Genomic DNA, 14,957 nt, shown 5'->3' on the forward strand with positions numbered 1-14,957 from the left:
AAAGCTATATTCATACCCTGTAAGGATACGCATCAGGTCATCACGGGCTCAAAAAAATATATATATACAAAGCATTACAGCGCTATTATGACGCCCAAGTCAATGAGGCACCCAAAGGCTTTTGCTGTTGTTGTAGAGAGAAAATAGGAAGGAATTTATATACGTATTATGTAACTGAAGCCTACATAAATTGAAACTGAATTGAATTCAATGAATGTTAGTGTTAGGTATGATATATATTCTGCCTGCATGAAGTGAGAAAATGGGTGATTGGAAAGAGAGGTGGATAGAAATAAATAAGAACAAACAACCACACACACATTCACGTTTTCTACAACTCCGCTTTCTATGAAACCCACGGTATACCAATCGAATTCACGCAATTTTTTTCTACGTGCTAATAAAGCTACGTAATTACTTAAAAATAATTCTCAAGCATACCTTCACAGAGGAAATGTAATACGAATGATCTATTCGCTGTCCTTAATTTGACGTGCATGGCAATGCGCAGGCAAATGCTCTCCATCTTAATTTTTAAATATAGCTTGTGTTCCCTTGTCCGCCCATTTGCGCCGCGTCGTCCCGACAGGCAGAAAACCTGAGAAACTGATAAATTCATTGATGGCTGGAGCAAGTGGCTCCCACATTTTCATATCTTTTATGACCAGTTAGGTCTAACATAACAACCTATATAATGCACGGCTGCAGCATGCGGTTAAAAGCGAAACTCGACACTGGTGGGTCTAGTGTACTCATTTGAGTGGTCCTGCAAAACTACAGCTGATTCATCACGCTCCCCATGATAGTCAATGATTGGAGCTAGTTGCTTCATGGTGAAGTCATGATTATGTGCCCTTTTTAAAACAATACCGACAAATAAGACGTCACCGTGGTATATCATTCGTAAAGCACTTGGATGTGGTTCAACCACGAAGTGTTTGATGTGGTTTGGATGTTTGGAGTGTTTGGATGTGGTTGGATGTGGTTCAACCACGAAGTGTTTGATGTGGTTTGGATGTTTGGAGTGTTTGGATGTGGTTGGATGTGGTTCAACCACGGAGTGTTTGGATGTGGTTCAACCACGAAGTTACGCACGAAGTGCGTAACTGGCGGGACGCGTACGCGCTAAAATTAAGTTCGTCTTTTCTGCTAATGCATCTCTACTATGCTTCTCGAATAGCAACTGCATTTAAAGAGTAACAGACGCGTATACAAACTGTATACAAACTATAACTGAACATTCGTTTTGTTTCAAAAGTGTTCATATAATATACTGTTGATAAAGAAGATGAATATATACGTGGCGCTAACGTTTTGTATACGCCCATACAACTAGACAAACAATTCCGTCTTCGCTATCAAGTCATAATCGTCCCTCTGAATGATCAGTATCTCTCTTAGCCATGTTCTAGGTAAAAAGCAGGATATAACCACGGGAAATCAGATCGTTTTCGTCCACGGTTTCCTGGCCATCTGGCACCTTATCCGGGACCTGAGTACACCTTCTATACAGCAGCACTCGTTCTTTACATAAGCATGTCTAAAACTTCTTCATATTATCATTATGAATCAGTTTTATTAAGTTCGTGTTTTCGAAGAATAACTATTGTTTCGTAAGTTTATATAGAGAGGCGATGCACAGAGGCCGTGCACGAAAGATGCATGGTTAGCATCGCAATGGCGCACATCTCATAACAAGCAGTCATCCGCTTTCGCCCTTGCAATCTACCACGCATTTTGAATAAATATTAGAAGCAGGAGATTAATTGTAAATTGTAAACAAAATGAGTTTTGAGAATACTTCATCTCAGAACTGTATAATCAACGTTCATTTCTGCCGCGCCGCGGTGGTCTTGTGGCTAAGGCACACGGCTGCTAACCCGCAGGTCGCGGGATCGAGTCCCGGCTGCGGCGGCTGCATTTTCGATGGAGGCGAAAATGCTGTAGGCCTGTGTGCTCAGATTTGGGTGCACGTTAAAGAACCCCAGGTGGACGAAATTTCCGGAGCCCTCCACTATGGTGTCTCTCCTAATCATTTGGTATTTGGGATGTTAAACCCCACATATCAACGTTCATTTCTGTTCTAACTTAAGCCTACACATTTTTTTCGCACACCAGACAAACATCTTTATACTATAGTTTTGCATGCAACTATGTGATTAGATAAACCTGTTACACTCAGGCATGTTACCTGTATGACAGCGATAATCCAGAAGAAGACGACATAAGGCGTTGTTCAGAGAGAGTATAGCCAACAGGATATGATTCGAGGCATATATAGTGTGCATTGTTGAGTATCAACACTGATTGTCCTGATATCAGGGTCGACATCGGTAATATCACCATCTGAAATCTATGCACTGCCTATAAGATTTGGCGCAAGCAGGAAGACCCGTAAGGTTTGTTGACATTTAGATTTCCACATCTGAAGACTGTCTGATACACTCCTGGAAACAAACCACGCCCAGGCATCAACTTCAGCCGGTACAATATCTGAGGCTCTGTTTATTCAAGAGTAATGTACTTTCCGATTCTTATCATCATCCGGTGAGGCGAGCAACCAATGGTAAAGATAAGAGCTGCTCGATACCGTCGGAAGCAATAGGAAAAGGTGAAAAAAAAACAAACAAATAGATAGTGAAATGGGCCGTTATAAAGATACCGCCCCCGCTGATGACACAGGTATGCAGCAGCTGCAGATTCTATATCCTCTACCTTAATCCTAATCAAAAAAACGCTGAAATCTTAACGACTTTCCCGCTACACGAGTGTTATCAGAACTGTTGAAAGTCCTCGACCACCGCTTGAACAATACGCTACACCGAGAGAAAAAAAAAAAACGGAGTTGTTACAGTAGCGCGGTTCGGTGACATCGGTGGCCACCGGGGGCCACGTTGACAGTGCGTGGCAGATCTAATCTACTACATCCTAGCGCCCTTCTTACACGCGGGCGTGCAAGCGGCAGCTTATCGTCTTATATCGGCACGCGCAGATACGCTGGAGGAATGCCTTCAGAAAGAGCTCACCCCGCTAATCTGTCCAATCAGCGTAATCCGTTGGCGCGCATTGCCTGAAGCCTTCCGCGGAGCGAAAACAGATTGGGCGCTCCATCTTGGGTAAGGGTAGTCGAAAATCGCTAAAAAAAAAGAAACAAAGAGATGTGGAGAGCGAAACGCGACGAACAGGGGAAATAGTTGAACAACCACGGAGCCTAACAGCCCTGCCAGAGAGGAGGAGGCGTGCGCCTTCTGGAAAAGGGCAGACGGCGAGCGCTAGGTGGCGGAACCATCAAAAAACACTTAGGGAGCAAATCTAGGGAACGCGCTCCGCCCCCTAGGTACCGAAGAGGCGGGGCCTTGCGGTCATGGCGGCCTCGTTATGCGCGGGACCGCTCCTTTTTTGCGTTTTCGTTTGGCTCGGTGCAGTCGCTTGCCAGAGCCGGTGCGGAGTTGAGGTGTGCGCTTGCCTCTTTTCCTCGACTCGGCCAAGGCATCGTGCGAGAAGTACTACGCGCGGGCACAGCGCGCGAGGGAGCTTGGCGGTCGGTGAGCAACTGATTGCGGCGACTGGACGTACCAGAGGAGAATCTTACCTCCGTTTTATTTTTTTATGTTTTTCGACGCGTGACGTCTCGTGCGCCGTCATGTTATCGCCGTCTGCTCTTGGATTTGCGCGTTAGCTACGGAGACTGCGCGCTCGTTTGCTGCTGATCAACGACTTGTGACGACGTTAGTATCCCAGTGCTCCGAAATCACCGACTGTAGACTTCGAAGGTAAGCCGGCAACTTCGTTCTGGAACACCTTCTCTTTACACGATATTTCGTTATCGCCCCGAGCCTATCACGACAAAGGAAAAAAACAACAACAAGAAAGCTCTTTTAGATCAATTTCTGACTTATCGGCGATATATCTTCGTTTTTATTTGTAGAAAGGGTTCGTTCCAAATTACCTCCTTGATGTCAGTGCTATCGTACTATAGATAAAGGAGCGGTGTGTTACCTGGTGAGATAACATGTGAATGTTCAGTTTCGTTTTTTTCCAGGCAGAAAGGAATAAATACTTAGTAGATTAGTCAATCAATCATTTGCATATAGTTGATTAACACTCGTATATCCATCAACGTATTCAGTTTTTTCTTTTTGTTTTTTATGCGTTCCGATTACGTTTTTGAATCATCCACTGTCGCGCGTATATAACATGAGGTCTGTATAGACGCTCTGTCACGACAGTCGTCTCCAATGCTCGCGTATTTTACGGAGGAAAATGCAGTTTTCGACTCGCAAACTCTTACGTTTTTTGGCAAAGGGGGTAACTCCACGCGCAGAAAAAAAATTAAAAAAAAGTTATGGAAAACGGACAGCCGAGCGACCGCATCTTGACGATATCGCCGCATTTGCAATTCATTAATGCCCCGCTACCTGCCGCCGGGCGCGTTGATTTACAGCTCATGTTGAGAATGTCACGCGGCCTGATGTCGCCGCGCGTTTCCCCCTTAATCTCGTTCCGCAGATCTCCGCGATTACACAGTCCGTTGCCCAAAGCGTGCGATGCCGAAGGGGGGGCTCGGTTAAATTTATTTTCGCCCGTAAAATATCACGCAGCGTATGCTGCAGCATTTTAATCCCGGCGGCAGTGGAGAAGGCGAGGGTTACTGTTGCAATAGGACACTCGTTCGCGATAGCCTTATCCCGGTTTCTCAACCAGCAGCATGTCTGAACCCCCTTCCTACAAACACACACACTTTAAGCGCTCTCATTATCGTACGTTTTGGTTATAGTACGAAATGCGTCGTTCGGCACCGTAAAGTTTTCTTATCTTGTCGAAATTCGGATAAAGCTGTCCCGTAAAAGACTTCCGCGTCGCTCATACACTTGTATATCATTGGATACTGTTATACTATTCGGCTCCCGTACAATATATAACTCGCTTATCCAAATGAGAGGCGGTGGCTTCAGTCGGCGGTGCCGCAGTTCGCGCCCTCTAGGCGTTCGTATCTACAGATGAGGGACAGATAGGACACGATGGAGCAATCCTCGAATAGCATTGCGAAAGGACGTCGCTTGGTACCTCCTTGCGCGCATCGTTTCGGTGTATTGCGGCAGAGCCGAATCCTGTTTTTGACTGGGACGGGGCGTTTTAATGGCCGCCCTCCGCAATGCCTGGAAGATGGGCTGTATGGGTTCATCGTAGAAATATCGAAATATGCGTTATTTAAAGGTTTGATATATTTTGCTTTACCCAAAAGTTGATGAAAATGGACAGTGAGGCCAAGAAAGGTATGGGTGTCCCACCGTGATGGTCTAGTGGTTAAGGTACTCGACTGCTGACCTGCAGGTCGCGAAATCAAATCCCGGCTGTGGCGGCGGCACCTCCGATGGAGGTGAAGTGTTGTAGGCCCGTGTGCTCAGATTTGGGCGCACGTTAAAGAACCCCGGGTGGTCAAAATTTCCGGAGCCCTCCACTACAGCGTCTCTCATAATCATATGGTGGTTTGGGGACGTCAAACACAACATATCATCATCATCAGGTGGGTATGGGTGACGTTATGTTTTAACAGTATACCGTACTAACCACAATATAAATGTATATCATAGTTATTGAATAATGATAGACTGCTCATAGCGTCCCATATACTTTTCTTGGCTTCCCTATTGGTGGGTTTTCTTTTGGAATCCATCCAAAAACAGTCATACCACTGCCTGTTCCCTTTGATGTCTTGCTAGGAAGCGTCATAAGGGGTGCGGAAGTCGTCGATGTTATAAATAGCTTTCCCGTAAATTAGGCTGTGCGTACCCATATAAAACTCGAAACAGTGATAATATAAAACATTTGCACTTTTTTGTCCGCACAAAAATTTGTATGCCCATTTATTGACTCAAGTGATTTCCGCGCGTTTGGCTTATAACTGTGGTCATGCGTTAGCATTATTATACTGTTGTATATAGAGAACGCTGATAGAAAAGGCAATAATCGCATATATGTATAGATAATAGTGATAATTCCGCATTGTATAATGGTCTGTTCGCTTGTATAATCACTTTCAACATGGCTGCCATGACGGAGTGATTGCAACATCAAAATCAGAGATGATATAGAAATCACCCGGCGCTATGCCGATGCTCGAGAGCATATACACCTGTAGTTGATCAGGTGATAACACGTATCGATATAGTTGTATCACCAAAGAAAGACTTTGAAGGCATTCATTTACGATGTTGTTGTTTTTTTGCCCATGTCAGCGCTGCATGTTTTACGTATATTCTCTTACAAACATTTAGAGCGCGTTAAAGTCTTACGAATATTATTCTTTTAATCCAACTAGTCGTCGTTCACTCCTACTGATACAGCGATTGCTAGACGTTATTGTGATTTGTTGAGTGGGTGTTTCCCGAGCTCGCTTGAACACTTATTGTGGTCTGAAGAATACTATTGATAGCAACATAGCGCCTCATCCTCGTTGGATTTTTCATTATATATATATATATATATATATATATATATATATATATACTGCATAGATATTGCATTAAAGTTCGCTCCTAAGGTTCACTTTCACGATTTCTAGTTACTTCGAGAGAAAGTTCCATATTAATATCCTTAATTACAGCGATAATGGTTCATATGGAAGCACGTGTGATGATTTCCCAAGCTTTACGCTGTAAAATGCACCAGATCTCTGCCTATTTAACATATAGCTTATACAAAAGCTCTATATAGAGCTTTCGTCTGACACAACGACCATGCACGCCGCTTTCAGCTGTTGTAGCGCATACTTGAGTGAGTTCGCTAAGGAGGTGCCACAAAAAGGAATGCCATATACTTCAATCTATTTGTAAACTATATGCATTGCTGGAACAAAACGTGCTGCAACATTAAATGTTCCGCATCGTAGGTCGGCCAAAAATTGTGGATCTCACGCAGACTCATTCATGAAACAAATTTTGTGCTTTAGACTCTCTCGAACGTGCTGGACAATATTTTCCCCAGCCGGACTCTCTATAGGAGTCATACTCACAAAACGTTTCTTCACTCGGACTCAAACTCACCAAAATATTATTCACTCAGACGCATGCATTGAGCTGAGTCTGCATGATTCCAAGGGAGTCAACTGATCATTCATTTGGTTAAAATTAGCTTTTTCGATCATGGTGTCAACGATCTTTAACACCAATATCTCACGCAGTCGGTGCTCTTCTTGGCACCCGGGATATAGTACATTCGAATAGGAGGTGTGAGTTGTTTGAAACCAGTAACGACATTTTCTTGAACGAGATGAGAACAAAGCATATATTTATCAAGGGTTAGAAAAGAGGGGGGGTGTTCGAGGCACCCCCATGTAATTCACGCCCCTGATCAACAAATATTGAAATGGTATATGAACGATACGGCTTTTTTCAATACGTGTCAGCAGATGTGAGTATACGCGAGCAACCGAGGTATCAGGCTCGCTGAAACGCTGAAGATGAGTACATGTGAACATAGGTCGGCAAACAAAAGTGGGACCCTGCACTCAGACTCACTTAAGAAATATTTCGCTTTGGACTCGCTCATATACTCATACTCGCCAAAGTTTTCCTGAGCCGGTGTTATCTTGAGTTCGTCGACCTATGTTTTATATATATATATATATATATATATATATATATATATATATATTGGTGTTCATGGGCATTCTGTAAGTTGCCGAAGCCCCGCTATCCATGTGACCTGAGTGCAAGAAGAGAAGACAACGCCCATTCAATCAGCAACAGACGATCAGTCTATGGGAGACAGCTGCCAAGTCCCGAAGAGTAGGTGATAAACAGGTCTATCAACTCAACTTTCCGGCTATGTAGCTGTATATAGTTAGGTGTACCCTGCTCATACGGGTATTAAAACAACCGGGTCTACAGAGTACAGCTTACATACTCATGGATTGAAGCGGGAAATTGTATGCGCCCACAAGTGATGCTCATAATACTCTCGTTTCCGGCATCTATACAGTCCCTGTCGTATCGGCGTAAATTTGGTTCGAACACTTACGTATAAGAGCCAACCTTGCACTTAGCTGCCAGATTTGTGACGACACGACACGTCACCAGGAGCGATTGCTCATGGTAGTCGTTGCACTCTGTGAGTATATATATATATATATATATATATATATATATATATATATGGCTAAACGTGGAAATGAAGTCGCATTCCAGAAAAAACCACGAGGCACTGCAAGTCAATGAAACTAACTTGAGGGGCGGCTCCGTTTGGAATGCAGTGTTAGCGAACGCAATCAACTTCATGTCTCTGACAACAACACTGGCTCTTTACAATGCTGCTATTTGACTTCATAAGCCATTCGTCCAGTATTTGGTTATTCTTCTCGTATAATCAACACGATCCCGTCATATATAGTGAGAAACACTGCCTTCAAATAATACCTAATGGTACCTCGCAAGTCATGAAACGGTCTCGTCTATACTATATAGCGCCATTTTAGAGAAACTTTACAAAATCGTGCAAATCATTTCGCTGCTCGTATAGACCCCCGCCTTAAAGTACACATGTTCGCTGCATAATTATATTCATTTTGCATATTAAACTAGCGCCCTCAAGAAAGCCTACAGCCTCGTCTAGCTGCTACCGATAAGATCGTCTGCTACCTGCATACGAAGCCAAGTCCTATACAAGCATACTTGCATCACCTTTTTGTGTGGAATGGAAAGGGGTGGGGGGAGCTATAGTGATTTCGCCGGTACGTCACACGCCATTGGCCTCCCGGAAACCGACGTCACGCCGTGGCACCCAATCGCAACACCGCATAATCTAAGTCGCTAGACATATCCTCCCACTATTGGCGCACAGCCCTAAGAAGAAATCCAACGACAACCGAACGAGACGGAAGGGAAAGTGCGTCGTGAAGCGATACAGAAAGCGAAAGTGTGTATATAGCACTCACCAGTGGTGGCGTCGAAGATCGTGGCGATAATGAAGTGTATTAAACGGCACTTTGTCGTTATTCTTATCTGTTCATATATATGCTACCTCCCGCGCAGCACTTTGGCTGGCTGTGTGATTTGTCCCTCGTTATCAACGCGCGAAATCAGTATAAGAAACGGCGTGCCTCCTGCAGCTGGCTTAATTCCTTCGCTATAGATATCTGTTATCGTAGCCTTATCTATCTCACCTTCTTCCCCGATAGTCTATCGACCTCGCTGCCGTTTGCATTTATCCCTTCGCCCGCGTATCCGTGTTCGTGACCTCAGGTTATAACTCGGTATAACTAGGCATCTACGTATCACGTTATAACCCAATGCCGCATAGACGATATGCTAAACACACCCAAAGGTATAATGGGTTTATACAATTCGCCGGAAGCGCTTGCTCAGGCGACCCTGTGTACCTCGCTATAGCCTTTTCCGTCTATTGCTCGCTTCTTTGACTTCGTTTGTGTTTATCGCAGCGGACAATCGGGGAATTGGCTTGCTCTAATCTTCAACTAACTATAACATGCGGCGAATGCTTTTAGTGCATATGTTCTCGCGCGTGACCTCCGATTAGAAGAAATGTACACGTATGATATCAGACAGCCGTAGAGATTATAGTTGCAGACCGCCTTGGCGCGTGCGAAAAGAGTCGCGCTTTTCATGAACTCGGTTTTATGTACCGCAAAAAAAAGGGGGGGGGGGGGCGTTTACAGAGTAACGAGTGAAAACGCGATATAGCTACTATCCAGCCCTCTTATTTGACAGCGCGTCAGGGGCTTATTTTTACCGCCTCCACGGTGCTATAGGACTTGCGCAACGAACGTATAGCGAACTAAATAAAAAAAAAGAGTTAGAAATCGTAGCAAGAATAGTGTGATAAGCTGAAAGCTGCTTGACCACTTGTATAACGCGCTAGTCTAAAAGAAGATTTAAGACAGAAAGAAAAGCTGGGAAACTGCAGTCACTTGCGTTGCTATATATACGGAGTGAGCTGTGTATAATTAAAAAAAGACATTCAGTGGTATCAGAATTAACCGTCCGCCCTCTTTGCGCAGAGTGAGCTGTCAAAGTGCGGCATTTCCAGACGTATGCCCCGCATATACGTAGCATCTTTTATGTAATGTGTATCACAGAACGGACACAACGTATGCCTGTATATCACAGGCGCGGTAATGTAGTGGATATATCCGATTTTATTTTGGTAAAAAAGAATGAACCAGAACTGAAGTCGGCTCGTAATATAGCTTTAGTGGCGCGCCAATACAAACAACTTGGGTTGATAATAGAGAGATAACTGAGGCAGCTGCGCCCGTGAGCCATATATATCGACGTGTGTATGTGTGTGTGCGCGCGCGTGTGTGTGTGTGTGGTGTGTGTGCGTGCGTGCGTGCCGACACCTCTGCGCCTGCTTAGGGACACATGTCATACGAAGGCGTAAATATGTATATACAGATAGACATATATAGATAGTACGCAGTTGGAAGCTCACGCTCACTTCCGACAAGCGAAGAGGTTATCGTGCTCAGCCCCGTACGTATGCGCATGATACAGATAGATAAATGATACTCGGCTTTCACCGCGCACAAGGAAACTTCGATCCATCATCACACTTCATTTTTCTTCATAACGTCTCGACCACTGCGCCGCTATAGTATATGGGCTTTTCCCCCGTGGTATAACCAGTGCAAGGCTTTCTTTCTTTCTTTCTTTCTTTCTTTCTTTCTTTCTTTCTTTCTTTCTTTCTTTCTTTCTTTCTTTCTTTCTTTCTTTCTTTCTTTCTTTCTTTCGCCATTTTGCAATGCTACACAGGCAGGGATTGATTCGTCGCTTGAAAAAGCCCGGAATATATTCTCTATACACAGCGCCTTCGCACCTTGCATTCGGCCTTATCACACGTTTGAAACGCGTTTTCTGTCTCTCTTTATTACTGCGCTTTTTTTTGTTGTTACGTTCATACCAACCTATTCAGACGAAAAAGACAACATCAAAACCATCTCGGCGCCACATCAGACACTCAGCTCGTCGCTAATCCCGTTCTGATGCGTGTGGCGTCGCAACTTCTATTTTATACCATTCCTTTTTTGTTTTGTTTTTTTTTTATTTCTGTTCACTCCTGAAATACGGGTCGGCTTTGGAAACGCCTCGTACGTGACGTCTGCCCAGTTTTATTAGCACTATATATAGAGGTGTGCTAGGCTTATAAAGCTTTTTTTTTTTTCTATACGCGTGCTCGTGTGAGCTCGCTTATTATAATTCTCATCCTTAAAGCAGCCATAAAAGTCATACTGGTCTTTACGAACGCTTGTAAAGTGTGTTATCCGAAAATACCTCGCCGTGTTCACATGCGTTAGGTAAGCTTCTGTTATTAAGTGACGCGCTATACCTGTGGCGCACGGCACTCGGTTGAAATAATATAGTGTACAATGCGATTATACTGCAAGGCAATACATTCACAACATATATACGGCCTGGTGACTCCTTTCACACTGCTGTTGAACTTATGGTATTTCCAGCAGCCTGTATCACACTCGCTGTCGATTCCGCGTATTCCGGCTAAAATGGTCCATGACGATGTGTTGTTTAGCAGAAAGTTGCGGGGATCAGTTCTCTGTTTTGGTGGTGTATGTATATGCCATGTTTTAGTGTATACTATGCTTTTGGCTGCTCGTTTAAAAAATACACTTGCATTTTATTCAAAACTAACCCGGAAGCTTCTCTTGTACACATAGGTTCGAGTAAATTGACATTTATAGCCAGTAAAGTGAACGAAATAGTTCCAATGTCTATGGCTATGTCCAGCACATTATGTGGACCACGATTAATAAGAACACATACGGCAGTCCTACTGGGAAACACTTCGTGGACATCAAATCCCATGACTTATAGCCTCCCAATAAACAATTATTGTTGCTCGGTTGATACAAATGTTCACCCTCTTTTCGATATCATGACGAAGCATTACGTCACTTCCTCTGCGTTCAAATGCCAATGTACTGTGTGGTGCCAGTGCACGTTAGTGAAAACTTCCGGAGTCCTCCACATACGACGTCCCTCAAAATCATATCGTGGTTTTGGGACGTGAAACCCGAGATGGTGTTGTGATCAGATCGTGACAATTGAATGAAAGCCTGGCGTAATGTACAACTGCGAGAGAGAGAGATGCAAGGAAAGGCAGGGAGGTTAACCAGACGTATACCTCCGGTTTGCTACGTTGCACTCGTGTACAACTGAGAACGTGAACAAGTTAGCACAAGCTAAGACGCCCTTTTTCGCTCTCGTTACCGCCAACAGGTGTATAGGGTCAGCATGATTTCGGCTTGCGAGCTTAGTATTAGTCATAAACCATCTTTGACAGCCACGTAACCAGAAGTGAAACTATTACCTAGACACCTGCTCGCGCGTTAGAGATCGTGAAACCAATATTTCCACCGTGTGAATTCTTGTTCATGTTGAGTTTGTCCATATTGTATTCACGTATACATATATACTTCAACCGCTGAGCTATGCTTCGCTGGCTCTGCGGACTTTCTACGACTTCTCTCCGCTTGCAATTAAATAGCTGTTATTAGATACATGTATACGCCGAAGTCAATGACGCGTGGGTGAAATGGCGATGTAAGAAATATCGTAACGGACTGGCACTCGTTAATTAGCTTCGCATGCGGCCACTAGACCAAAACGTCAACCTGCCATTGCAAACGGTACACCGCTAGCTAACGCGGTATCAATAATGACAGTGATTTCGTTATTAATAGCACTTGATGCCACACGTGGACCCTGTGTGTCCGAAAACACGTCACCTATACTATATAGTTGCTGCGAAAAATAAACGGGAAAGAAACCGAGAAAAAGAAAAGCACCGTGACTAACAAATATGTAGCTCGTGCCGCGACGACCTGTAAGCGACGTCCCAATCACGGTTAAACGAAATCGGAGCACTCAGTACGACGATCACGATAAATATCGGGAAAGCGAGGAAAATGTATAAAGTTTGTCGCGTGTTAATTAAAGATGCGGGCAAAAGAACAATCATCAGGCGAAATTCAACCTACATTAATGACTCCCGTACGAGTATAGTAGTCGCAGCATGTCTTTGTTTGTTGTAGTTGTGTTTTTTTTATCTCTAGGGCTCTACATTAAACATGTTTATAGGGTAAAAAAAAGAGAACAATTTTAGAGCCGTTAGGAAGCGAAAACTGAGGTTTCCTCACCTACGTGGATAAATGCTACAGCGATGCTTACATACATACATACATACATACATACATACATACATACATACATACATACATACATACATACATACATACATACATACATACATACATGCATACATACATACATACATACATACATACATACATACATACATACATACATACATACATACATAAGCAATAGAAGGGAAAAAAGAGCTTTTCCCATAATTACCAGCCGGAAGAAACACATTGATAACAGCAGAATTGCCAATAAAGATGAAATACTTGAAATTTTTTCGCAGTAAAGCATGTGAGATTGCTTCATATTCTGGTATTATAATGATTAGTATGGTACCCAAAACAGCCATTTGGGCTCGTGTGTTTAGATAAAGTGATTAACGATTTAGAGTACTATAGGTACTCTACTATGGGAGAGCTGAAAGCCGTCCCTCGGGCACCGCAAAGTTTTGCAAAAATGCGTACTTTGCTAACGGCTCGTAGGTAACGATTCATTATAAATGCAAAAAGTTGGGCGCAGACGGAACAGAGACAATTAAGCACCGTTTGTGTTGTCGTCCTCTTCTCTTGTGCCTGTTGCCTACTTTTTTGCATTTACAATGGATTGGTATACAGTGATAGAAGGGTTGACATAGAAAACACGCACACGCATTCAGTTACAAAGAAGAAACAGCCTATTCTGTGGCGCGTTTCCTGACCGTCGGCGGGTTAGCGTTCGCGTCAAGAACGTTTACCCTCGCGCACGCGCGCGCACACACACACACGACGGGTGCCCGCACATATATAGATATCTCCCGTCGACATCTTCGCATTGCCCGGCTCCCGCTCGCTCGTGTATCTGATCAAGGCTGGCGGGAAACCGAAACAAAAAGAAAACACGGCGAAAACAAGGCTGGCGAAAGGAAAGCGCCCGCGGCCATCGATGAAGGATGAATACTTGACGCGGAAGTATTCCTTCAGGTCTCGCTCATGAATTTCGATACGTCTCTGGCCGCACATGCGACGTTCTCTCCTCCCATGCAGTTCTGTGACGACGCCCCACGGCGTCACCACATGTTTGTCCACGTATCTCGTCACTCCGCCCCCCCCTACCCCCCCCCCCCCAAATAGCAGCATATCCATGGGGTGAATGATGGAGAGTGGGGCGAAGCCTCCGTCCGTCCATTCATTCTTGCTTCCTTCCGTCCATGCGTCCGCCTGTGTGACTGTCTGTGCGTGCGTCTGTTCGTGCGTCTGCAACACCCATCTGTGCGCCCGCCCCTGCTTTCGTCTATGCATCCGCTCCTGCGTCCGTCCATGCGTCCATCCGTCCGTGCAGCCATCCATGCGTCCGTCCATGCATGTGTCTGTGTGTCCGTTCGTCCATATATTCAACACTCCAAGTACCACCATTTCGCATCTTTTCATCATATATTCCGCATATAGAATCGCCGCAAAGCAGCGGACATTCCAAGAACTGAACGAGAGGTGGCTCACGCACACTTTCTTACGGCTTGCGCTTCGTGCCTATACTTCCCACCTTTAACCACATCGAATTCATGGTATATACTAGTTCACTGTATTCATGGCACTGTGGCCCAACGCTCGCTAAACCTTTCTAAAACCAAGGAGGTTATGCCCAGCGAGTATAACGTAGCAACCCTTCCTTGTCAGATAGTGCTTAATGTACATGTGCCAATGTCTGCTAAGGGGGAATGAAAAACAGGAGAATTTGGCTTTTAGTTAGCGCGCACGCTGCGAATTTTTTTTTATTGTTCAACAACGCACAAAAGAAATT

General features: G+C 44.3%; 1 protein-coding gene and 1 long non-coding RNA gene across 7 annotated transcripts in view; one reads left to right on the plus strand and one right to left on the minus strand.

Moving 5' to 3' along the window:
- The window catches only part of LOC119173877 (uncharacterized), a 229,219-nt gene that overhangs the window by 39,404 nt on the left and 174,858 nt on the right, over window positions 1–14,957 (plus strand). For 2 of the 6 annotated variants that reach the window (XM_075895391.1, XM_075895393.1), the window contains exon 1: window positions 3,430–3,773. The exons of 1 other annotated variant lie outside the window; for it this stretch is intronic. The gene's annotated coding sequence lies outside the window, so the exon portion shown is untranslated. Of the gene's footprint in view, window positions 1–3,422; window positions 3,774–14,957 lie in introns of those variants that run through there. 3 more of the 6 variants (XM_075895396.1, XM_075895395.1, XM_075895394.1) reach the window with 3 other exon arrangements.
- Window positions 1–14,957, minus strand: part of LOC142817771 (uncharacterized) — a 225,988-nt gene that overhangs the window by 30,003 nt on the left and 181,028 nt on the right. The window lies entirely within an intron of this gene.

This window comes from Rhipicephalus microplus, chromosome 5, assembly GCF_043290135.1.
Source record: "Rhipicephalus microplus isolate Deutch F79 chromosome 5, USDA_Rmic, whole genome shotgun sequence".
In the NCBI taxonomy this organism is placed as follows: Eukaryota; Metazoa; Arthropoda; class Arachnida; order Ixodida; family Ixodidae; genus Rhipicephalus; species Rhipicephalus microplus.